This window comes from Sphaerodactylus townsendi, linkage group LG01 (assembly GCF_021028975.2).
Source record: "Sphaerodactylus townsendi isolate TG3544 linkage group LG01, MPM_Stown_v2.3, whole genome shotgun sequence".
In the NCBI taxonomy this organism is placed as follows: Eukaryota; Metazoa; Chordata; class Lepidosauria; order Squamata; family Sphaerodactylidae; genus Sphaerodactylus; species Sphaerodactylus townsendi.
In genome coordinates this window covers 37,614,588-37,628,144 of record NC_059425.1, presented here as the reverse complement: position 1 = coordinate 37,628,144, position 13,557 = coordinate 37,614,588, and positions in this window count along the sequence as shown.

The window sequence follows — 13,557 nt, the reverse complement described above, 5'->3', positions numbered from 1 at the left end:
TGTTCTCAAAAAGAAGAAAATTCCTTTTAGATGGATGCTGATTGAAGGATTGGGATTCACCTACAGTGGATCCTATCACAAGTTCATAGATATTCAGGACACAAGAAAATTCTTCAACAACAATAAAAAAGAACTCCAGACAACGTGAAAGTGCTTACTGCTGCTCTTCCTATCTAACTTTTTCTTTTATAGAGAGTTATATACACCAAAGGATTAAATTGAGAATTAGGTGGGATAGACAGGAAGACAGATAATCTAGATTTAAGATGAGTTTAAATCAAAGGGGATAAAGTAATTATAAATGTTTAAATAATCTGAAAATGGTTGTATATAATACAGGGCTTGCAACAGGTAGAGTGCGGAATGAAATAGAAGGGCAATGCCAGTAAAGTGAATGATTACATGTATTATCTTTTGGTTGGTTGTTGTACATTGCTTGTGTATAAAAAAAGTGGAACTGACCTTATAAAATAAACAGAGAGGAACATTTCCCTGTCCAGAAAAAATGTCACCATTAGTGAAGACAAGAACTAGAACCTTCTTGTTCCACTATGAAAACACAACATAGATTTCTGGCATTACTTCTTTTCTGAAACAGAGAAGGTCAAGAAATTAAAGGCTGGATGGGAACAATAATATCATAAGCTGGTTTAGAAGTAAAAGGCTGGAGGTGGACAAAACAGGAAACAATTTCAAAACATGTTTGGCTTGGTAGGTTAGGAAGCTTCCTGGTGCTTGGTGAGCAAGTTCTCGGATTCCACAGCTTTTCTCTCTCTCCTTCCCTGCAGGCTCTGGAAAGTTCTCATGAGTATTACAAACTAATCTTTTGGAGTTGTTTGCTTAGCTGTATCTTAGTTCAATTCATGCCCAGGATTTTAGCTGAAATAGATTAGCATTTCAAGTAAACTCTTGAAGGAAGATCATTCCCACTGTTCTCCACAGAGGCTCAAAATTATTAATTGGCCTATTCGTAATTGTGGTGAGGGGAGCTTGATAAACAACTGCTAGGGATGATAGGAGAGATCCCTGAGAGTGTCTGAACTGAGCCGACAGAAAGTTGGTCATCATCAGATAGGCCAGCTTGAAAAGGCAAAGCAAAGAAGGCAAACTGATATACAGGTGAGCAGGCTGAAGAAAACTTAGCAATACATATTTTTGTTTTGCAAACAAACTTTTTTACTGGCAAGCCAAGCCAGATATAAGACCTCATGGGCCCCTTGTGTCACCTCAAAACTGTCAAATCAGGGAGCTGAAGTACAATTTTCTGGTTATCTGCAGCTAGTAAGAAATCTGTTTCTTGAGTTGCCACCACCAAAACTTCTGTGAATCCTTGTTCCCAGAGGAAGGCTCTCCGGGCTGAACTGAAGCCTCAGTGAAGGCTACTACGTCCACATGGGATCCTGGCTGCTAAAATCATCTAAGGTCCACATCAACCAACCTTTAGTATCTATTATAAAGCACCTTCCCTTGGCCAAAGGGTTTATAAGTCTGCTACTTTAGAAACCACCTCTACAGAAAACAAATTATGTGGCCAATTATACCTCAGTCTAATTTGCCCTTTCTTAGCAAAGTGATTGGCGGACCAACTTCACATGTTCTTGGATAACTCATCTGCCCTAGACCCCTTTCAGTCTGATGTCAGGTCAGGGTACAGGACAGAGATGGCTCTGCTAGCTTTTCTCATTCCTCTTGTTGGATTTATCTGAAGCCTTCAATCCAATAGATCATATCATCTTGTTGAGGGGCTTGGGGGCTGAAGTAGGTATCAGGGGATGTGCACTGAACTGGTTCAAATCATTTCTCACAGATCAGACTCAAAGGGTTGCTGTGGGAAATCAGTTGTCATGAGGGTGGGACCTATCCTGTGGAATTGCACAGGGCACAATCCTATCCTCCATGCTTTTCAATCTCTATGTGAAGCCCTTAGGACAAAGCATGGTAGCTTTGGGGTTGCATGTCATCAACATTCCCAGCTCTATATATCATTATCCAAATCCTCTGGTGATTTGGTAAAGGTCCCAAATGACTGCTTGGGTGCTGTGGTAAATTGGTTAAGAGTGAACAAATAGAAACTAAACTCTGAAAAGACAGAAATAATGGTTAGGAAGGTGGCAATCTTTAAGGACATTGTGCTTCCCACTTTTGCTGGAGTTCAGCTGACCCTTGCTGACTCAGTTAAGAGCCTTGGAGTTATACTGGACTCAACATTTTTACTGGAGAAGGAAGTTAACACAGTTACTAAAAAGGCTTTCATTCAACTAAGCCTAACCTAAAAAAATGGATCCTTACCTTGATAGGATTGATCTGACCACCAAGATCTATACCACAGTAACATCTAGACTACTGGAAAACACTGTACATGGACTTTCCCTCAAAATCAGTTTGAAGATTCTAGCTGATGTAGAATGCCGTGGCTCATCTACTATTGAAAGCTAGATGGAACACACATTTATGCCTGCAGGCAGTTCATTGGCTGTCCATCAGTTCCCATGAGTTCTCATGAGTTAAGTTTGCTTGAACTTGCTCACCAGGCTCAATTTAAGGTATTAGCTATCACATACAAATGCCTTCATGGCCTTGGACCCGCATAGTTGGTTGCCAGTCTGTCCCTCTAGGTTCCACCATGACAACTTCGCTGATCAGAGCAAGGTCTTCTGTAGGTGCTGACCTGCAAATGAATTCAACAACAATAAAACAAAATCATGAACAAAATCAACAACTGCCCATACATACTCCTGGTTTTCAGCAAACTATGCAAACTGAATTATTCAAGAGGGCTTTTCTACACAGGCAATAGATTTGCAGTGTACTAAATGAGTCACAGAATTTCTTGGAAAAATTATTAGGGACTGTAGTTTATTCTACTGTGTACAGCTTGCTGAAACTAGGATGCTATTATGGAATTTTACATCATTGAATGTCGTGTTAATATCTATGCTTTGCTTCAGTTTTGTTTTCAGACTTGTGGTTGGTTTTGCAACCCTAATCCCTTTGAATTTTTAATTGAAACCCATTGATTGTATTGACTTACTGTGTACTCCTCCTTGAGTCCAAATGGGAAAGGCAGACTATAAATAACACAAACCAATAGTAGACAAGAGTTGAGGTGGTCCTTGTGTCATTTGGGCCTAAGCCTTTTAAGGCTTTAGAAGTCAACAGCAGCTCAATAAGATCATTCCAGCAGGTTCTAATAAGGACTCTTACTAACAGTATTTTGGACAAAATGAAGTTTCTCAATCATCTTCAAAGGTAGCCCTAAATAGAACATATTCTGGTAATCAAGTCTGAATATCAACAAAAGCACATGTAACTGAGGCTGCTGATGATATAATTACATCAGCCATAGCATTATGACATAATCAGGATCCCCTTCCTAGTGGAATTGACCTTGTGCCTAATTTTTGGGAAAAGGAGGAATATAGGGGAAACAATAGTGCTCAATAGCTGTAAGGAAAGGTACATATTGACACAATCAATTTGCAAAAGAATCTGTGGTTGACCTTATCCTATTCCATATACCTTAACAAAATATCAGTGATCCAGGAGATATGAGTGGCCCATTGCATACAGAACACACTCATGCATATGGCAGTCTGTGAATCCTTCTGTTGCTTCGTACTTCGTTTTGCTTCCTGGCTCATTCACAGTGATTAACTAAGTAACATGCTGGTGGAACAGCGGGGGCTGATTGTATTGGAGAGCCACAATGTTTCTTGTGTGATTCAGAAGTGAAAGACACACCAAACAGTCACAGTACTTCATAAACCAATCTCCCCAATAATTAGAAGGGCTTCTTTTCCTTAGAATGTTCAGTGTATTTACCAAAATGAAACTAGCTCAAATTCCATTTCAGTGATGTGCCTAACATAGGCAGTGCTGAATATTTAGCAATTACCTAAATAGCTCTATATTTAGTTAATTGGCCATTTGGGCTGTATACACTCTCATAATTTTCTTCTTATCTTTCTTTTATAGAGGGAAAAACAGCTAATTTCTCTTTAGAAGGAAAGCTGTTTTCCTATCAGTGTCAATGTTTTCGTAAGCAGTTTGTTTCACAACCTCTGTAAGTTAAGCTTCCAGCTCTGTATTTTGCAGCTACATTGTGGGTTGGATCCAAATAGCTTTTTTTTGCTGATGAAAAAGGGAAAAGAGTATCTAATCTAATAGGATTTTTTTTTCAAAAGCAACGCAGGATGGGAGCTGTAGTAAGGAGAGGAATTAAATAAGATTCAGTGCAAAACTGTCTGGATTCAAACAAATGTTGGGAGATGACTGTGGCTCACTGTAAGAGCACCATACTGTATGAACAAAGGCCCACATTCAATCTTCAGCACCTCCAAAAATAGGATCTCATGTGTAGTTCTGGCCAAAGCCTATCTTCAGTGGCTGGTCTTTGTACATCTCATAATAACCATCAAAGGTGTAAGTGAAGTTGGGGAATGATCACCTGAGATTCGAAGCTTAGCAGGTGATTGGCTGACTACTGTAATAGACAAAGCACTGAGCAAGATCTACTTGGGCTAGAAAGGAATTAGAACTGTTAGGATTTTGTTGACAGAATTTTTGCTTTTATTAGATTGTGTGAATTTTTAATTTGTTTCAAGCTGTACATAATTTTTTAGTAATTTGCCCATTGTTCTGACAAACCAGTGAGGGTTACATATGAAGCACTTTAAATGATACATACATAGGCTTGATACCTGCACAGTCTGATTGGTAAATATATATCTACAGAAGTTATAACAATTAAGAACAGCCCAAGAGTCCAGATAAGCAGGTCTATGCAGAATCCTATTCATGTTGTGTTCATGGAGGAAATTTATCAATAGCTGTTAGACCTAATGACTAAAAGGAACCTTTAGGAGTAATATGCATTTGAATGGTAATCAGGGCAATAACATGAGGAAAACTGCAAAGTTTCTGATTGTTTCTAGATTTCCATGGAGTATCTTGCTGGACCAGTGCAATTTCTGGAGCACTTTCATTGTACAAGGCTCATTGAATAGACATGAATAGGATTCTGCATAGACCTGCTTATCTGGACTCTTGGGCTGTTCTTAATTGTTATAACTTCTGTAGATATATAGATATATAACTTCTGTAGATATATCTTACCCCCCTTTCAAATAATCTAAGCTGCATCTTTTGGCAGCAATGCCATCAACATATAACATATTCAAGGTAAAGGTGCAAACACCATGACATTACTGATGGATGGTGTGATGTTACATTATGACATTTACTAGGCAGACTATACTTATGGGGTGGTTTGCAATTCAGTAATCTACATTTCCTCAGTCATCTACACTTTACCTACAGCAAGCTGGGTACCCATTTTACCAACCTCAGAAGGGATACTGAGTCAACCTTGAGCTGGCTACCTAAAGCTGACTTATGCCAGGATCGAACTCAGGTTGTGAGCAGAGCTTTGACAGTACTGTAACTTATTTCTCTGTGCCAAGGGACTCCATCATATATTAGATAAAAATATATATACTTTTACTTTTATTTGAGTTGACAGCACATCAGGCCCCAAATATTAGATGACTAAATGCTAATATTAAGAAAAACAGGGAGAAAAGGTTCTACTGAGTGCAGCTAACGCTGAGGAACTAATCTATCCTCATTTAACACTCCACATTTTTGAGGTAAATTGCTTGCATCAGTGTTTATTTTAGTCAGATTGACTAGTAGAAAATACTGGAATCTCCTCTCACAGTTGTCATAGATGACATGCCACAAATTGTACAGGATTTCAGGTTAGCTGTTATGTTTCCCATGTCATTCCTGACAGCAATCTGGTCGAAGGAATATTTGGCACAGCAATGAAAAGTCCCATGAAGTTTCTGTCAAAAAAATGCACAGATGTGGTCTCTTAAGTAAATTACAAAAGTATTCTATAGTTGGAATTTTCTTCATTCTTTATTTTAACAGCAAAAGTCTGTCCTGAAGTGTCTACCTATTTTGGAGAGGAATATTTCTTGAGAAATAGAACAAACCTCAAATCTGCAGATGCACCTATGAGTCTCTGCCATGAATTGGCTAGATTGATTAAACAAATGATTTTAAATATGTGGTCACTCAAACATATAGGAATACTAGAACATGATTAGAAGCGTGATAATCCAGTCTAACCAGATTTCATCAGAGCTTGGAAGCAACACAGGGTCTGCCACAGTTAGTAGTTTGAGTGGAAATCACCAAGAAAAATGGGGATTGTCACACAGAGGAAGACAATGGCAAACCAACTCTGTTAATCTCTAACCTTGAAAATCTCTTGGTCCTGGGGTCACCGTGAGTCCACTGTGACTTTATGGCATACAGTTCTTATTATAATATTATTAGATAAAATAGGCATGTAATATTATAATATTTCAAATAAATATGTGAAATTCCAACCCAGTACCTTCTTGACTGCTTGAACCCCTCACTCCTTGAGCCTGAACATTCCTGCTTCCCAAAATCTGTATTTTGAAATACAAATGCTCAAGCCTGTGCTATATAAACATTTTGTAAGACCAATACTTTAAACATGACCCGGTACTCAATCAGCAGCCAGTGCAGGTGATAAAGGACTGGTGTGATCTGGTTCCCGCTTGATGTTCCTGTAAGGAGCCTGGCTGCCGCATTCTGCATGAGTTTCAATTTCTGGATCATGGCTAAAGGTAAGCCCGTGTAGAGCGAGTGACAGTAGTCTAACCTGGAGGTGACCGTTGCATGAATCACAGTGGCCAGATCAGGACAGGAGAAATACGGGGCCAGTTGCTGTGCCTGCTGCAGATGGTAAAAATCCACCTGGGCCGTTTGGGTGACCTGAGCCTCCATCGATAGTGCTGGGTCCAGAATCACCCTAGGTTTTTGGTGGAGGAGGCTAGCTGTAAAGCCTCCCCATGTAGCGTAGGCAGGCCAGAGGCCTCTGGACACTTCCCCCGACCCAGCCACAGGACCTCCGTCTTTGTAGGATTTAACTTCAGCCGACTTGCTCTCAACCAACCAGCAACAGCATCCAAACAATGCTGGAGATCCTCAGGAGCCGAAGACAGGTGGCCCTCCATTGTGAACATGAGCTGTGTGTCATGTCATCCACATACTGATGGCACCACAGCCCAAAACTCCGGACCAAACTTGCCAGGGGGTGCATGTAGATATTAAAAAGCATCGAGGAGAGGATTGCTCCCTGCGGCACCCCACAGACTATGGCAGTAGGGGAGAACCTTTGGCACTCCAGATGTTATGGACTACAATTCCCATCAGCCCCTGCCAGCATGGCCAATTGGGAATTGGGAATTGGCTGTTAAGAATTGTAGTCCATAATATCTGGAGTGCCAAAGGTTCACCACCACAGAACTATGGGGTGTTGGCTGGAGTTCTCTCCCCCCGACGCAACCTGCAGTCCCCAGTTGTGGAGAAACGAGAACAGCCAACACAGGGCTGACCCCCTAACTCCAATACCAGCGAGACGGTGGTCCAAAAGGTCATGATCTATGACATTGAACGCTGTGGTGAGATCTAACAACACCAACAGTGCCGAACAGCCCCTATTTAAGTGGAGCTGGAGTTTGTCCACGACAGCAACCAACACTGTCTCGGTCCCATGACCAGCGCAGAAGCTGGACTGGAAGGGATCCAATATCTTTGCATCATCCAGGAACTGCTGGAGCTGATCCACCACTGCTCGCTCAATTACCTTACCCAGAAACAAAAGATTTGAAACCAGGCGGCAATTGCCCGGATCCCGAGAATCTAATGACGGTCTTTTCAGGAGCGGGTGGACCACTGCCTCTTTCAGCTGACCCGAGAAAACTCCTTGCTCAAGGGAGCTATTGACAATCTCCAACAGGTGGCTCCGCAGCTCCTCCCTCCAGCTTTCACTAATCGGGAAGGGCACGGGTCAAAAGGACAAGTGGTAGAATGTACAGCATCCAGTGATCTGTCCACATTCATCAGGTCAAGAAGGCTGAAGTGGTCCAAACAAGGACCCAAACAAGGGTCCTTACCATTCTTTATAAACATAACTGTGCAGGGCCATACATGGGCTGTGACCTGACATCATGAATGGGTCTTTTGACTTTTTACCCCTGTCCCTCCAAAATGGTGCCCCTGGTTTATTTCTTCCTTCAGTGTCAGGAGATTTGCTTTCTATATGACCAAATTTGTACTGAGAGCCCCCTCAGTGGTTTTTTTGGCATAGTCTAGGTTTAAATTCATCCCATATTTTTAGAATGGCATGCCTGATATAATGTTTATTAATATTGATTTTAACTTCATTTAGTTAAGAAATGATATTTGAAAACAGATGGATAACATATGATACTGTGGATGACTGACAAGGGAAATGGAAGATTATGAAACTAAGAGAAAAATTAGTGACAAAACAATACATGCTAGTTGTTCATCTATGCACAAATATTAGATTTAAAAGATAAAAATATTATGGTTTTGAATATTCTGAGACAGAATTCAAGGTAGAGTTGTGTACGAATGAGGATCATGTTATTGCCAAAACATTGAGATTTGAAACAGGAGTGAAAGATTGTATAACAAATTGGGTTATTAACTTTGGACACAACATGCAACTAGAACAATGGAAGAATATGTGATTAAAGGGTCTTAAATTTTCATTAAGTTCCAGTCTTAAAGAGATCTTTTATAAAATGATGTATTGTTGGGACTAGTCACTGTGGAGAAATTGGCAAAGATGTACAAAACCATTTTTAATGTGTGTTGGAAATGTGAACATCATGAAGGGTCTTTCTGTCATTTATGGTGGACTTGTAATGAAGCTAAAAAAATTAAGATACAAATATACTCAACAATTCAAACTCTTGTTTGAAGACTATTGAACAAATGAAGCCAGAGGCTTTTCTTTCAGATCTTATGGACAGACAGACAGTTTGAAAGCAAAAATGGAACTTTATTTTCACATATGATAGTGGCATATTATAAGTGCAAAAATGAAAAACTTCATCAATAGTTACAACTGAAAAATGGTTTGAGAAAATATTGGAACTGGTAGCAATGACTAAGGTTACTTCTTTGATTGAAGAACTTATCTAAATTCATTGATAATTGAAAACTCCGACATATTTATTTGTGTAAAATGGAAAAAAAATGAACTGATGATTTATGGATTTGAAGAATAGAACAAGAAAATAGAAATAACAGAGAAAGGTCTGGTGTGTATTAGTAATATTAGAATTCATTCTTTAACTGTAACTAAAGAGCAAGGGGTAAAATTGTCAATTATGATCATATTGGGCGCAGGGGAAATTGGGAGCCATCCTTTTCCCTTCTTCCCTATAGTGTGGTTTTTGGTTTTGTTATTCTCAGTTGCCTTTGTTTTGCCTTTAAAAAGTCCTAACGATAAAAAATTATTCCTATATGATTACATTTGATGTATGAGGCTTCTGCCTTTATTCAATTATTTTGCTCATCTGGATCACATCCCTTGCATTGCTTGAGAGAATGCTTGCCTCTCCGGAATCCACAAAAGAATCCTATTATCACTATTTGCTGTCTGCCAATACCCTTTCATACTAATATGAGTTTATCCCTGCGTGTATTTGCTGAACTCTTCTGAACTCTGACAGTTCAGGCAGAACGGGGGAGGGGAGAGGGGGGAGGGGGGATTGAAAACTCTGCTGTACACAGTCCAAAAAAAAGATCAATGTTATTAATCAGAGAATGACATTTTTTTAATTTTTCCCCCTTGACCAAGCATGTGTTTTGCAGGGCCTTTAAAATCTCCCTCACTCCAATATTTCAAGATGACATAGCCTAGCTTGCAATAGGAAACTCTTGCACGCTTGATTAATGCTTTGATAAATGATTCAAGCTAACTGTCCTCCCACCTTTGGTGCTGGGTAACTTTTCTATGAAACCATTTTATGGAAGTCTCTCATAGCAGTTTACATGGGCAATGGGTCTCAAGAGATTGTTTTCCTCCTTGTGTTTGGTTGAATGCTTAAGGAATAAATCACATTAAAAGAGATAAGTTGGGTTTTTTTAAATGATTGATAAGAAACTGCAGGTACCCCAGGAGCACTGTCTAATTGAATGCAATAAGAGAGCATGCTCAGATTGTTAGTTAGTGGCTTTAATAAAAAAATATTTATGACAATTTTATAACTAGGGATGCGACTACTAGTTGTGATATTCATTTACCCAAATGAAAACAGCATATTTGTGACTGTTCCTAAGTTCTCCAGTCATAGCAACGGACACTGGAACAGTGCAAATCTGCACTAAAAGAAAAAAAGTGTGTATGTGCTAATTTGTATAATTAATCCATTAAAATTAAGAGAAAGGATGAATAATAGTGCCTGGTAAGTAAATGGGTGCAAAATTACAATGAGTAGAGTACAAAAATCAGAAATTGCCTGTGGTTGTGATGACTGAGCTAGCACCTTTCAGAAAGGGTCTGATTCAAGAAAGCACCCAAGTCAAGCACATTAGTTTTGACCCCACTTGAATTAAGCTGTAATTATGCTACCTTTAGTCTTAGTTCAAACCAGACCTTGGCAGGGGCATATTTACTGAAAATGGTGTCCTCCACCCCACACCAATTGGGGCAAAGTTGATGGCTGGTGAGTTTGCATGTGGAGTTTGCAAATGGGGCCAAGCCAGCTTGCCCTGTCCTGCACACCTGACCTCCACATGGAGGGGGGAGTAGCAGGTAGTGTTCAAGCCTAGCTGGGGCCAGGCTTGGACCCAACTCATTTAGAGATGGATCCAAGCCTGGTCCCAGTCACACTTGGACTATGCTGATTGTTCTGGAGCATCTGGCTTTATACTATTGGCTCTGTCCCCAAGTTCCACCTCTGGTCAGGTAGAGCTTGGGGACTAGAGCCAACAGTATAAAGTTAAAAGTACCAAGAGCAGCTAGCTTCAGTCTGAGCTCAGCTGAGGCCAGGCTTGGATCTAGCTCTGCAGGCAGGCTGCAGCTTAGAGCTGGGTCAAGCCTGGCCTTAACCAGGTTCAAACACACCCTTGCTGGCCTTCAACTGCACTCCCAAACGGGGAGTTCCTGACTGCAGCGTAGTTCAGGGGGGATGTTGCTGCAAAATGGACCCCCTAGAAGTGGTGCCTGGGGCTCAAGAGCCTCCTGCCCTCCCCCCCCCCCGATACTCTACTGGACCTTGGTACCATAAGTTACTCTCATGAGCAACAGAATGGTACAAGGAAAGCTGACAGCAGTAGGGTAGCCAGGTGCTCCCTGGTTATGACCCTCTGGCTATGGGGGAGAGGGGATAAGGTTGCCAGATCCAAGTTGGAAAACTTCTAAATGTTTGTGGAGCCTGAGGAGGACTGGACCTCAGTGGGGAGGACAGGACCTCAATGGGGTATAACGTTTTACAGTCCCCCCTCTCAAGCATCCATTTTCTCCAGGGGAACTTTCACCAGGACACCCATACATAGAACAGGAAGGTACAGATAAGAACAGATGTTTTAGCTTTATCTTGGTTTACAATCCAAGTCAGAGAATTCTTAAGGCTATACTTATCTCCTTGGAATAAAGATAGCCTTTATGAGCTGCCAAACTTTGGCATCCCAGCCTGTTAAGTGCAAACTGGTGGTTTAGTTTGTAAGTTGGGGCCATGCTTTTTAAAATTTCTGTGTCTTTCAGTCAGGAATCATGTACAACTGAGTAGGCATCTATGGCAGTGACTGAGGAACGCTTTAATGCTAATATCCAAAGTTAACATTTTGGAAAATGCCTACAGATTGTGGATTAACACAAAAAGAATGTTTTACAAGGAGAATTAACAAGAAAGGATTCACACATAATATTTCACTGAGTTTCTGCATCCAGACTTGTAGCATCTTAACTCCGCTCAAGTTCAACGGACAGAGACAAATTTCTCAAGGATAAACTAATTGTGAACAAGCACCGTAGATCAAAATATCCTTTAAGAAAATTAATTTGATTGATGATCATGCCGACAGACCACTTGGATGATCTCAGAATCTTATTTTTAATCATTTACAGCTCACGTCAACCTTCTAGCACAAGGAAAGTTACCATATTTTACAAGCTCACTGTCTTAATTCAAAAAAATTTCTTTTGTTTTTTTTTCTGTTGTTACTTAAGCCACTTCACAGGTATACCATTTTCTCTTTCGTCATGCCAATTTTTTTCTGTTATGCCTTTTAACATATTTTTACATCAATGGTGCGTAAACAGTATTAAATGGCATAGAGTGTAAAATGGCAGAAAAGTGGCATAAAGATGTCATAAGTGAAACAAATGAATCAGGACACACTAACAATTAAATATGGGTGGTGCAAAAAGAAATGAAAAAGACATATCCATACATCCTTAGTTGCCAAAACAGACAAATGAGTAAATGAGCTTATGTGCATGTGAATGAGTCATCTGGAGATAAGTTGCATAAATATATGTAGACCATAGGCTACAATCAGTCCATCAGATTTCATCTTATCCTCTTGCAAGGCTCTTCAAAAAGGAACTGCAGCATTCTTGTTCAAACTCCATGTAACGCAACATTTGGTGTTCAGACCCACCTACAGACATTACAGATCTATAACGTCATTTCATTGCTTTGAAGAATGTTGCTGGCTTTTTAAAGCTCCCTGAAGTGCTTCGGAAGGTATCCTATTCCCTTGCTGCCCATAGTTGACATTTTTCTTAATCTCATTGGCAGTCTGGGAATGCATTTCCATGCCAACAGTGAAAATGAGTACATTTTCTTTAACAGTTGAACAATTCCATGGCCCACTGGGATACAGCTGCTAAGCTGAACAATTATAATATTACTCACATCTTTTTTAAAATCATCAGCATCAAAACAAGGTCAGGAGATGGCAAATGATATATGGGAGATCTTCTAAGTGACATCAAAAGATGTGGAATCTATTGAAAGTAAAGATGGGGAAGGTCACACATATTGTTGTACCATCATCTTATAGATGCTCCTGTGGCAGAGGGAAATGTACCAGATGCATCTTTTTCTGTCATGGTTACTCTGGGAGAATAATAGTTACACCTGGGAAATGTCTGTTTTATCCAGAAATTGAAAACAACAGATGCCCCCACAAAAAACCTTGATTGTTCTTTCTTTCAATTCTTTCCTATTTGTACCCTGAGGTCAAAAAGTTCCTGTAACAGCAGCATATGAATACATGAAGGTCCCTTATTTTGAGACAAATTATTGATCTTTCAAGGTCAGTATTTTCTGTTCTTCTTACTGGCAGCTGCTCTCCAGGGTTTTAGAGAGTGGCCTTTCACATCACCTACTTGATTCTTTTAATGATTGGTATGGGGGATAAAACCTAGGGCCATCTGTGTGCCAGTACAGTTGCCAGTTTTAAAACTAATCCCCCTATCTGTCCCTTTAATATCTGTTTGATCTGCAGCACAATATAGATAATATTTACCTCCACATCATGAAAGGTTTCATTTACCCATTTCTAGGATTGCCAGGCTAGAAGTGACATCAGGTAGAGCTAAGAATTACCAAAAACTATTTGGTTTCCTACAGCACTTCCTAGAGCCACCTGTCACTTCAAGATTTTCCCTGGAAGTGAAATTGCTGG